Genomic DNA, 12,856 nt, shown 5'->3' with positions numbered 1-12,856 from the left:
TTCATTCATACAGTGTAATCATGCTCTCCCTTCAAACTTCCTCAGCAGGAACTCTCCGTTTGTCATTGGGCAGAGGCTATCATACTGTATTTACCCTTCCATCCTCATATTATTCCTCTTGTAACAAATTTAGAAAGCATGCTGTTCAATCCTGATAATACAAATTCTTGTAATTCAAAATATTATTTAGAACAAAGTAGCACCACAGTATATATAGAAAGCTTTATTCTTCTACTGCTGAATACAAGCTAACATTAATACAAAACTTTTCCATATGCCCTTCAGATCAGAATTGCCGTGTATTTATACTACTACTGCTTTTAATTCACAGCTCTGTCTTCTCTCACTCAAACCCAACCTCTGCCTTGCTTGCTATCTACATGCAAGTCACTTTGCACAGTTCTGTAAAGCATTATCTCATTATTCTGTCTCTCACTATTGAGCATTTTCAGACCCTCTGTGTGAAAGATGAGATATAAAAATAAATTGAATTGGAATACATGATGCTATGTCCTGAACTTAAACAGACTACACTCACAGTGCATATGTAATTTGACAGCTACAGGCTATGCTTTCATGATATACACCAAAAGGATTTATGCAAGTGATTTAAAGTTCTAACCATTCTGAGTAGTCTGACCTAGACATTAAACTCACGGTCGTGTAATCCCAAGTTGTTAACCAATTTGACAAAGAAAAACAAATAATTATTGTGACGGTTACTACTTACCAGAATCAACCTTCAAAGTCCAGCGCTTCCATAAATGTTCTTCCCCTGCCTATGATACCTTGGTAGCAGCTCTGGCAGCTGCCTTCATTGATACAACATGAGAAAGCATTACTAAAACAATTTCTGCCAGACAAAATCAACACCAAGACGTTTTGGAGAATTTCTAAACAGGAAAGCTGTGCTGTATGGAGCTCTGGGTGTTGACTTTGATCAAGCTGGGCTAAAGAAGGGAGGAAATGTTAGTTACAATTTCTATTTTCAAAAACAGTGAAGAGGGAAGAACTGAAAATGAAACTCGACAAAAGGAAAAGGCAAAGTGCCATGTGACAGTCTCAAAAAATCCACAAAATTCTCTTTTTTTTCCCCAACTAGCATTTCAACTTGTTTAAAATAAGGACATAAAGATAAAAGAAACTTTATGCATCTGATCCTTTAAAAGTGATTATTTGAATACTGTAGGAACAGAACATCCTATATCATTATTTAAAAATTTAAGACACAGTTTCTCTTTGAGGAAAGGCCATAAAAGAATACATCATTAGAAGTCATTCCAATTGCTCTAAATTTAGCTCTCCCTGTGCAAAAGCTGTGGTTTTGCAATTACATCTCTCCATGTGTTTTTTAAACACAGAAGTAAACAGTCATGAAGAATAAATAATGAACACGTCCTACCTTATTTATTCCTTGAGTTAAGAATAAAGAAACCATTATGATCTGAATCCATCTGATCAGAATTAAATGAGAAATGGCTAATAAAGATTTTATTTTTTTAATTAAATAACGAAAACAAACATTGAAGTGGGTAAAATCATAAACCATGGCCAAATAAGACTCAGAGACCAACCATGTCTTCTGTGAATGCTCAGTTCCATGGCATACCTTTTCCTGTAACAGCCATAATAATGGTTTAACTGTGAATCTGCTTATAGTCTGCAAAAAATTCAAGCCCTGGGATCCGCATTAGTTCTTGAGTATAGCAATCATTACTTTGACTGCAGTATAAGCTCAGAAACACAGCCACACAAAGATTTTATTTTTAAACACTTTGAAGAAACAATATTCAGAAAGCCTTTGTATGTTCCTTAGTAGAGCTGCAGCTGTGCTGTGTTTCCCAAAGCCAATCAGCCTCATGAGTCTGATGACATGCTGTGCATGACCTGACGCGTTGTTTCATGTGCACCGAGAAGCATGACTGGGAGTTCTTCAACTTGAAGGTTTAGACTGTAAAATAAGGGATATTTTCACACAGGAAAAACCACTTGTTTTTACCTTCTTACTAAGTACAACATCAGAAAATTGAGTTTTGTTTTCATGTTTTTTTTTCCCCTCCAGACTTCAGTAACATAATATTGGTAAAACTGTCTAATAACATAGGGAGAATTTAGCTAAGAGCAAAAGCCATTTTGAAGTGGATTCAATCCTTTCATTGAACCTCCAGAAAAAATAACTTAACTGAGGTAAAACTTCACGTTTTACCTTAATCCTTTATTTAAACGTTATTTATCCACAAGTGCAGATCTGAACCTTCTTGTAGTATATATTGAAGAATACAAAATCAAATATTTTTTTAAAAAAGAAACAGATTATGTATGAGCTGGAAAGTAGAAATATTCTAGGAATATTTATTGTAATTATCAGCCAATTTTATATTTCAATGATCTAGCTTTAAATTAGGGAGAACGTGTAAAACATGCTATAAAAAAGCAATTCCATTTATTCCACTAATAAGTTGCAACCTGTTTCTGTTTTACAAGAGTGCACATAAATGGATTCAGTTAGCATAAATTATGTATGCATGCCTGAATGTTCATGAACCATTCCTAATAGCTTTAGGTTATTGAAAATCTGATACTCCGAAAGTTATCCATAAGTATATATGCATGGAATCAGAACATTCAGCCCTGTGCCTTGTCTGTTTCTGCTTAAGAGTGTCTAGGAAAACAAAAAAAGCCAAAAACAAACAATTTAAAACTTCAGTTCTGGCTCTGCAAATGGGTGGTCTTTTAGTTCGCCCAAGGGCTGCTTTGAGCAAGATGGGATCCTCCTTCAGAGCCATGAGCACCACTGAGACTTGTCCTGCCTGCTGGATTTCCATAACCATCTGACAGCTTCCCAGGGAGATGAAAGGCTTTGAGGACATTTAGATAAGGAGGAAAGATGGTCTGGGGAAGGAACATGATAAAAGAGCACTGTGCTGCTTGGACGAATTATATTAAAATACACTTGAGAGTTGTAAATAATGAAAGAACAACCTGAACTATTTGGTTTCTAGACACAATATATTAGTATTATCAGCTCCCTTTTAAAAATTTTGGGTCATTTATTTGGTAGCTTGAGTACTGAAAAGAGATTGTTTAAAAATTTGCCTCTGCAGTGAATGCTTGAGAAAAAAAATATACATATTCCTGGTGCTCTCCGTGCATTGACAAGTAGCTGCAGTTTTATGCTTTTACTCTGTGCTGCATGCACCTTTCTCACAGCTTGGCCATGGGTAAAATCAACAGAGCTGCTCTGCTCTCCATGGAGCAGATTGACAAATTCTTCACAAGTAGCCTGAACCTGAGGAATACTCAACCTAGAGTCACAGCCTCCTCTTCTCCTTTTGACAGTCATTGGGATGAACAGCAGTGTTTTCTCTCAGTTAAAAATCACCCACACAGTCTCAAACGACGAATACAGACAAACTCAACAACTGCCAAACAAGCAATTCCCATTACAGTCTTCCCTGTACTCTCAAAGAACTCAACCATGGGCAGAGTCCCACTTCTAGAACATTTCCTGTGCAGGAGATATTTTCTTCGTGTTTGTCCACGTACTAGCAAACAATTATCACTGGTTGAGAAAAGGAATACCAGTGCAGAACAGACTACTGTAAGTAACACACTTCCTTTAAAACACAATAGTTACATTCTTTATTTAAAACAAAACCAACCAACCAACAACAGAAAAAAATAAAAAATAAAAAAAATAAACGCCCTTGATTCTAACACACATCTTGTCACAGGCTGAAGCAGAAATATGAAAGACCAGTGAGGAATTTGAATCATGCAAAAGAAGATTTGTTTGACTGGTGTGTGGGTGTGACAAAGAGAACAGCAAGAAACACCACAGACGAGCAGATTTTTAGAAAGAAAATCCAGATGCACACTGGGCAAATGTGGGATGCGGCACTGAGAGAAGACCAGACAGTGCTGTCGGGTCTGAGTACCAGCTGAAAACAATCTCCTGTCGTTTGATCTTCCTATGCTCAAAGGAAAGGTGCTCGGAACATCTCTATAAGTAAACAGGATTACATAAAAGAAATTTATCTCCAACACTGCATTCTCCTAACTGGAATGAACTGGTCAGACTAACTCCTGAGTACTAAAAAACAGTTGCGATAGTTTTTGGTTAAGTCTTAGAGAGTTCTCATTAACAACATGTGTCCAGGCAATTCGATGGTCACTGTGTTCTAGTAGTTCAAAAATAAAGTTTCAAATTACACTATTTACCAGGAAGCATTAAAAACACACGCTCCAAAAATAACCATAAAGTTTGATAACCCATTACACTAAATGATATGTCTGGGGTCTAACCCATGCTGATGACTCAAGACATACAATTGCTTCCCCAAAAACCTGCCCTGCAAATAATCGCATGGCTGTGGACTATGCTGACTCCAGTATTAAGTATCAAGAGCTTTTAACACAAGATCACAATCCTAATCAAGCAGCTATATACGTTTAATGTAATTCTACCAGTCTAAAGCAAGGGGTTGGAACCTGATGATCCTTGGGCTCCCTCTCAATCCAAGCCATTTTATGATCTCATTTATTTGAGGAACTTGGATGAAGGACAGATCCAGAGCTATACTCTAAGACACAACCTGTGATGACTTGATGGCTTACACAGCAGAATTCTGAATTATCGATCATTTTACATGAAAAAAGCAAGACTATTTAAGGCTGTGGATTTTCATTGATAGGTCAACTAACTAGCAAAATATGCTGGCAGGGGTGTTTTGTTGCCTGAAGAACAAATAATTGTATTGCAACATTTTAATGAATGAAGATGAATGAGAGGACTGATATCACCAATGCTTACTCCAGGGAGAAGACTAAGCTCTACATGTTTTCAGACACAAAATATGTGACCTGCTTCAGCAGGAGAATTGGACTAGATGGTCTTTCGAGGTCCCTTCCAATCCCTGGCTTTCTGTGATTCTGTGACCATGTCACCAGCCATTGCAATGCCAATTTCATCAGGTTATAAGAGCAGTACAGACAGGCAATATGATGCCTAAGGTGCACCTAATTCATTTCCAGTCTCCAACTAGACTCATGCTCAGGTGCTCTAATGGAAAGACAAGTAGCCTGGCTAATTTGCTTTCATGTTAAGTATCGTGTGTGTTGAGCAATGGCAAGAGGAGCAGCAGTGCCACACTGTGTCTATATCACCTGGTGGGCAGGCAGGTTCTGAGCTGGACTCAATGCCACGCAGCTGCACACATTTTCTCCTTTTTTCTCTGCTTCATATTTCTGTTTGGCTTTGTTGATTGCCGATATGGAGCCAGCTCTTCTGCCAGTTTTAATGGATTTCACTCTGAAATCAATAGAAAAATGCCCATCTATAATAGCTACTAATTTAGTTCCTAATCTGTATTATGCCAGACGGGAAGTTTCCTTGGCTCTCTTACTTTGAGGGAAACAGTAAGAAACACAGAAATGAAAAAGGGCAAGATTTATCTAGGAGGTGGCAGCAGCTAAACTGCTTCGGCTAATGCAGCTTCTGACATTTCCAGCTATTTGGTGCATTCCTCCCTAGGGAGAATAAAGCTGAAAGAAACTACTTAATATGAAACTACTGGATGTCCATTAAAAATCATTCTAGTGGTAAAGATGAAGAGGCTCATTGGCAAAATACCCCATGTATAAATCTAAAAACAACATTAAAAGCCATCCAAAAAAACCAGCAGTTAAATAGATTCTTTCATACTGAGAACCAGCAGTACAGGAGACTAAAATGGATTCTGTAGGAAAAAAATTACTTTTGATTTAAACCACTGATAAAGAGATTTCCCAGTCAACGTCTGTGTAATGCTAAAGAGAATGATTTTTTTTTTTTTTTCCACAAAACCCAAGAGGTGTTAGAAATATGATTCAAAGAATGGCTTTAGAAGCAGAATTCAAAGAATCTGGGGGGATGGTAGATCACTTTCTTATATTACCACCTGTTATGAAGGATAACAAAGAAAAAAGAGCTTTACTCTAATGACGGGATTTAAAATGTTCTCTCTACTCAAGCAATGTTGAAATTATGGGGGGTAACAATACCTGATGCAAGGGAACCTTATTAAGGAATTAATGGAGCCATGGTGATTTATATAGAGAAAAAATTTCCTTTAACTAAGCTATGAAAGATGATAGGTAGTCTTAAGAAAGGAATCTTTGTGAGGTAGAAGCTAGTGGTTCTATCTTATTCTAAGGAATGGGAATGCAGCAGATGTCTCCCTAGATATGATACTGTATAGTGATTTTGGCCGGGATGGAGTTAATTTTCTTCATAATCACTTGTATGGTGCAATGAATGGGAATTAGTAGCAATTCAGTAATCCTGCACCTTAATGAACTTATTGCACTTCTGTATAGTAACTTTTAGGGAACCAAATCAAGGCCAATGCTTCAGAGCTCCAGGCTGTGCACAAAACTAGCAAATCCTATCCCCCCAAAGCTCCAGCTCTGCAAGCATACCTATGATCTGGTCTTTCTTGGAGCTTAGCACTGGGACTGGGGAAACACTTCATGGAAAATGAATGGGAAAGTGCTCCTCAGAAGTCATCTGCCTTCAAAGCAGATACATCAATCAAAGTCCTAATTAATGTATTATCTCCCATCTAGACAATATAAACTCAAGCAAAGTTCCCAATTTAAACAAATTTTTGAAGTGTATGTTGCCTAATGACCTCCATTTAAGTCTTCTACACATATACTCAGGTTATTAGATGTAACGCTTCTATTTCATATTCATTTCTTCTGTTCACCACCTCTGTAACTGGATAGAAAATCAAATCATTCACCTCATTTTAAAAACTGGAAAGGTAAGTCTTTTCCCTTGTTATATAAGCCTAAAATGAAAAAGTGAAAGACAAAAAAAAAATTAAGTGAGGATCTCTGTCAACTTCTGTGAATGCCATTTAAGAAAACTGAACAGAAAATAGATATACATGGAGAAGAGGGTAAGGAAAACATTTCAATTCATTTTCAGCAAATCTGGTTTTCAACTTTTCTGTTGAAATGAAAGCACAAGTGGCAACAACTCCATGCCTACGCTTGTTATTGCCTACTCAGAAATCAAGTGCTCTTTCAGTCAAGAATTGATTGTTGGAAAGAAAATAAACTGTCAACTGGTGAGGCTTATTATCAAGCTGGAAAGTGAGAAAGATTTGCTTGCTGCTGCTAGTTTGTGGATTTCAAAATGGCTTTTAAAAGCACTTTTTTTTTTTTTTTTTCTTGTGAAGCTTGAAGTAGTTCTCTTAGAGGAATAGCATGTAACCAGTGCAACCAGGTCAGAGCGGAAGAGCACCCCGGGTTGGTTTTTTGTTGTTGCTTTTCTTCTTTTTTTTAAGAGTTCTCACCTCTGTAACTGACACAGCACAGTCCAACAGGAAAAAAAAAAAAAAGAGATTCAAGAAACTTCAGTTCTTCTTTCAGCTCTGTCTGTTTTTACATAGTAGGAAATTTGCTTGAGTTTTCCATTCTTCAGTTTTCCCATCTGTAAGACATGGCTGATATTTCCCTTCTAATGACACACCAGGAGGTCTTAGATGCTCTCTATTTACACAAGCCAACTTGCAATAAGTTTGGCATTTGATCAAACCTCAAGTTCTCTACCCCCTGAAAACTGCCTCTGAGCTGTAGCCCCTTTCCCTCCTCTGGGCAGCAGTTGCTCTTTTCTTGTTGTTTTTTTTTTTTTTTTCACAGCACCCAGAATGGGACAAATGAAGATTTTTTTCCCCTTCACAGCTTTTCATGTATCACCATATTTGCAGCAGTAGAAAAACACTACGTGAGTCCCTGATTTTTCCGACATTTTGCAGCTTTAAAGAGTCTGCAAGGTTTCCTTACACATTCAGAAAAGACTGTACAAGAAGTGCTTGCTTTGGGCAGCTTTTCAAGATTTTCAAAAGTGAATGCTAAATGTGAGTGTTAAATAATCTCTAGGTGTGACCCTTCCAGAGGTGGCAGAAGTTGGGGAGTGAACACACACCCGAAACCAAAATGGATAAAATAGTTACAGCTTAAATAAAGAATTAAAAAAATAAATCAGTTTTCATAGAAAACAAAATCCTGTTCCTGCACAGCAAGCCTGTACAAGTGCTTTTCTCCATGTTAACAAAATGAAAGAAATGAGAGAAAAATAGGACAGGTGGTGCCTGAAGTCATTTGTGAAATGGCTAGTTAGTCTTAGTAATCAACTTTGTTATCTTTTAAAAAATAAAACAAAAACAAAACAAAACAGACACTGATAGAAGAGTGCCTGGTTTCCAGCCAGGATACCTCTCTATAATGCTGTAAAAGCTTGGAGTTCCATGGCCCCAAACTCTAGGATTGCTCTATTCTGCAAACAGCACTTCCCTTTTAGATCCTATAGGTCTCAGGTCAAGCACCAGGAGTCTGGGTGCTCTGAGCTTCCTGTTGATATAAGATTCACACATGCCAAGTAACAATAGACTATTACATTGATTCCTCAAGGATTCTCATGTTTTCCAGACCCCAGGGATACATAGCTGGCATCAATGGGAAGTCTGACAGAGTCAGAAGAGCTAATTGTTACTTTGAAAAAAGTAAAATATTTTGACTTTTATTACTTATGTTTTTAAAACATTGAAATCCCCTTCCACCTCAACAGGAATGTCAAATTTTGCATATTTTTCTAGGTTGCTTGTAAACAACCCATTAAATGCACCAGTAAATAAATCTATATGAGCCCAGGTTTGTGTGAGCAATTCTCCAGAAGAATTCACAACGTCTGCTAGAAATAAAGTTTTGTTTACAGAACTCTTAATTTGCACCAGTAGGATTACCAACCCATACGTATTAAACACACATAAGGAAGGGCAGATATTCCCCAACAAATTACATTCAGAGTAAATGCCATCCAAACTTTAAGTTAAAGATCAGTTTGAATGCTGAAGGTTAAACAAAAGCTTCTTGGCCTGCTAGCAACTGTCACACAAGTATGAAATTCTTTGTAGGGTAAGCCCTAGAGAAACTACAGAATGCTTACAGCATCCCACTGTGTTTACTGCTTGGTTCTGGCTCTCTCAGCACTACTTCAGCAGGAGACTACAAATATTGCTGTTCTAAAGAAGTCAGAGCAATGGGGGCTGAAGCAAAAACTATTTTGAGTGATGTGACTAATAACTCCAAAAAGATAGTGGCAATTCCATTACATTAATTGCTAGCAGAACAGCTTTCAATGAGAACTATACACAAGGGTCTACATATTAGTTAATAATTTTCCAAGGTTATACTAACATTTAAAAGAAACCTTCTAGATAATTAAAGGTAATTGACCTAGGGTCAGTGTTCTTATTAAACAGCTACAGAAAAAGAAATGCAGAAAAATTATTTGCATAGACCAGAATAATATACATATAATATGAGCCAGTAGCAACATAAGATGATATGTAGAACACTATTCAGGAGAACGCGCTGGGAAATAAGACACAAAATTGTACCATCAGATTCAGTCTAGTAGACTGTTTTTTATGCAAGAGATTAAGTAATAACATTATAAGTGAAAGAATAATATCAAACGTAGAAATTAGAATTCTTAGAGCTAAATTGCATCGAGGCTGCTGTGCAGATACTTAATGCAGACCTTCACTGGGTGATTCAGCAAGAAGCAAACCATACTGTGGGTTGCACCAAAGATGCATTTATCCTGGTATCTTGTCTCTGATAACAGCCAGAATGGATACTTAAGGGAAGGACATGAACAGAAGCAAGCATATGGTATGCCCTGCAAACTCTAAGCAGACCTGCAGTTTAGATACTTCCTCTGAACTGCAGGCTGGCCCCAAATCAGAGTCTTTAATGGGTCTTTATGAACTATTCTTCCCTGAGTTTATCTAATCACTTTAAGAAACCATTTATATTTTGGTATCTGCAACATCCTGTAGCAATGGCTTCCATAATTTAATTAAGTGCTGCCTGGTCACTTCACTTGTTTTTTTGTCTAGTGAGAAATAATAAATAATCACTATATTTTCACTTTCTAAACGTCACTCCTGAGTTCACATGACTCCAATATACCCTGCTTTCTCTCATTAATCACCTTTTGTCAAAACTGGAAAGACCTGGCTTACTGAATCTCTCACACTGAAGCCATCCTAACACTCCGATCGCCACCTTCTTTTGCACATCAACAGCTTTCATCCCCTCGTTCTTGAGATGGGACAGCTGGAATTGCACAAAATATTCAAAATGGGGCCGCACCATTTATTTTATTCTGAAGAGAACACCAAGAACATCAAGCACATTCTAATGTATTTTACAATGTGCCCCTATTCAGCTGACACAGTATTTCTCTGATCTTCACACATTCTGCCCTCAGCACAGCTCTGTGCTTTCCATCATCCCTTCATGTGATGGCAGCACATCTTTCTGTCTCCCCAATTTCTTTTGGCTTCTGATACCAGACAAAAAGTATCTTGCTCCATCTCCCTACAGAATTGGAGGACTTAGTGGCACGTTTCCCTATATCCAATATTTCATTTATTTCCCACGTTTATCCACTGCATAACACTTATTGTTGCTTTCCTTTATCCTGTCTCTCTCCTTATTTAGCAGCTAAACCCAGAGTTTCAGCTCCATAAACAGTAACTGCACACTTTTCAGGCCTTTTAAGTCAAGTTTTTGTACATCTGATACCACAAGGCATTTTGCCTAAAGAAGAAATGCTGAGTAAGACTTGTTTGGGCACAGTTCTCACACGTACAGCTGTGTAAGTCAGACACCCAAATTGTGAGTTTAGCCATCACTACTTCTCACAACCATACGAGCAAAGCAAAGCCACCCTTGGGAGCAGATCCATCTATTGCAAGGGTCAAATTACCTTTGCAGATACACGTATCTCATCGACTATATTGAGAATCCAGGACACTTAACGTTCCTAAATTTAACAACTCAGTTAAGTGAGATGATGCTGGGAATTTGCATTTCTAGGACAAAACAGTCTGGGGTTAGATGAAAACAGAACGGCAGCTAAATATCCAAGCCTGACTGCCTCCACCCCAATACCCTTGACTCTATAAAGCCAATAACTGACGTTTTTAAACCACCTACCAATCTACTTAGGTAGATTTTACATAGCTGAAGTCAAGCTATGGAAAAAGTGCAGTACATTGTACCACGCAAAATTTCCAGGGTGTTGTTTTCTGCTGGGAATGATTGCCAAATGGGACAATTCATTGAAACTTCAGCTATCATGTTTCCCTGTTATTCCTATAAACTTTAGCAAGATAGGCATTTCAAAACAGCCTAGTTCATATCCAAAACGCTTCCTCATGACGTGCATTTCAACAACACATATTCAGAACTCCAAGAATAAGCAGCAAGCTCTCCTCTTTTTTTTTTTTCCTCCCTAAATGTTGCACAGTTCTTACATTTGAATTTCATTTCTTGTCTTGGTTTCTCAGTCTTCCAGTGTTACTTTAATGCAATTGCCTAGCTGTTAGCAGAATGCTAATTGCCAACTGTTTCCTTGAACCAGCTTTATGCTTCAGATCGACACAATAAAACCAAACCTCAATGTTGTCTCTCAGAAAAAGATGCAGAAACCAATTGGCTGCAATTAGTGTTTGTTTCATTTTTATTTTCATTTCTTTTTTTTTCCATCGTGACTGTAAACCAAAATAAACCAAGCAAAGGGAGTGAAACCACAAGCAGCTATGTTCATGTAGGGCTTCAGAGGAAGCATCCAAGATGTAGAATTCAGTTTCTATGCAAAGGAACTTAATCTTTCAACCATGTCTTGTGATACCTGAGAATGTGTTCGATTGCAAAACTTAATCTGTGGATCTAGAGTGTCAGTTCTTTCTGTAGAAAAATACAAACAGGGAGGCAGGAAAAGGATGAAAAAAAGCCAATGCTGGTCAGAGCAGGTGTTGGAGGGGGCCCAACACTGCAGTATAACAGTACTCAGCAAAACTTAAAATCATTCAAACTAGATTGATCATCCAAAAGACTTCCAGGCAGATACTCCATGAAAATGCTTACTTTTTTTTTTTTGTATTTTGGATATGAGTGTGAACAGTCATTTTGCCTAGCTATTCTAGGACTACCCTTATCCATCTGGTAGTTGTTTACATTGAAGATCTTGCCATTATTGTGAGCTACACTGGATTTACTCAAAGATAATTATCATACATCCCAAAACGTAATTAAAAAACAAACAAACAAAAACCTCTTAATGTTTACCCATGTTCCTTTCCCAAATTGATTTAGTTAATTTTTTATTCTACTATTGCCTTTTGCCAAAGGGAATTTGTACTAGAAATGTGCTAGAAACAGGGCTGAATAATTCAGTTTATTCACAGAGAAGCAATTGCAGCATGAGCTTCCCCAGTACACTGATCCCATGAAGGCCCCTCTTGGTGCACCTTTACCTGCCTTGTTTGCAGTAACAACAAATGGCAGTTCTCGTGAGAAGTGCAAATATTTACTAGAATTTATTTCAGACAGATCACATCATGCTGTGCATTGAAAGAAAAGCAACATTGCTGGAAAGCTCTATTATGCAAGCACTACCAAACCAATTCTATATTTATTAATGTTGTTGTGTCATCAGGCATAAAGGAAAAAAAGTTTCTCACTCACTTGCAAAGACATTATTTGCTTTGCTAACTAAACCACTGCTGCAACTGGCATTTATTTTAGAATAACAAGAATGGTTAGAAGAGAAACATGGAAGTGTGACTCCAGAGTTTCCCTGTTAGGATGCTGAACACTGAGGCTAAATTTCAGAGAGTTAAGACAGTGCAGGCTCACAGTACAGGCCACTGCTGGGACACTTCTGAACAGCGGTCAGTGCTTTGTTATAGAGCTTGTAATCAAGGTAATAAAATCTGTGGCTATTTTTTTT

General features: G+C 37.6%; 1 long non-coding RNA gene across 1 annotated transcript in view; it reads right to left on the bottom strand.

The window, feature by feature from the left end:
• Nucleotides 1-1,098: 1,098 nt before the first annotated feature.
• The window catches only part of LOC104912845, a 23,493-nt gene continuing 11,735 nt past the window's right edge, over nt 1,099-12,856 (bottom strand). Inside the window, exon 4 of the long non-coding RNA XR_794925.2 lies at nt 1,099-1,951. This is a non-coding gene — a long non-coding RNA (uncharacterized LOC104912845). The remainder of the gene's footprint in view (nt 1,952-12,856) is intronic.

Source organism: Meleagris gallopavo, chromosome 12, assembly GCF_000146605.3.
Source record: "Meleagris gallopavo isolate NT-WF06-2002-E0010 breed Aviagen turkey brand Nicholas breeding stock chromosome 12, Turkey_5.1, whole genome shotgun sequence".
Taxonomy (NCBI): Eukaryota; Metazoa; Chordata; class Aves; order Galliformes; family Phasianidae; genus Meleagris; species Meleagris gallopavo.
Note: the sequence above shows the minus strand (reverse complement) of the source record. Positions and strands in the feature narration are given on the sequence as shown.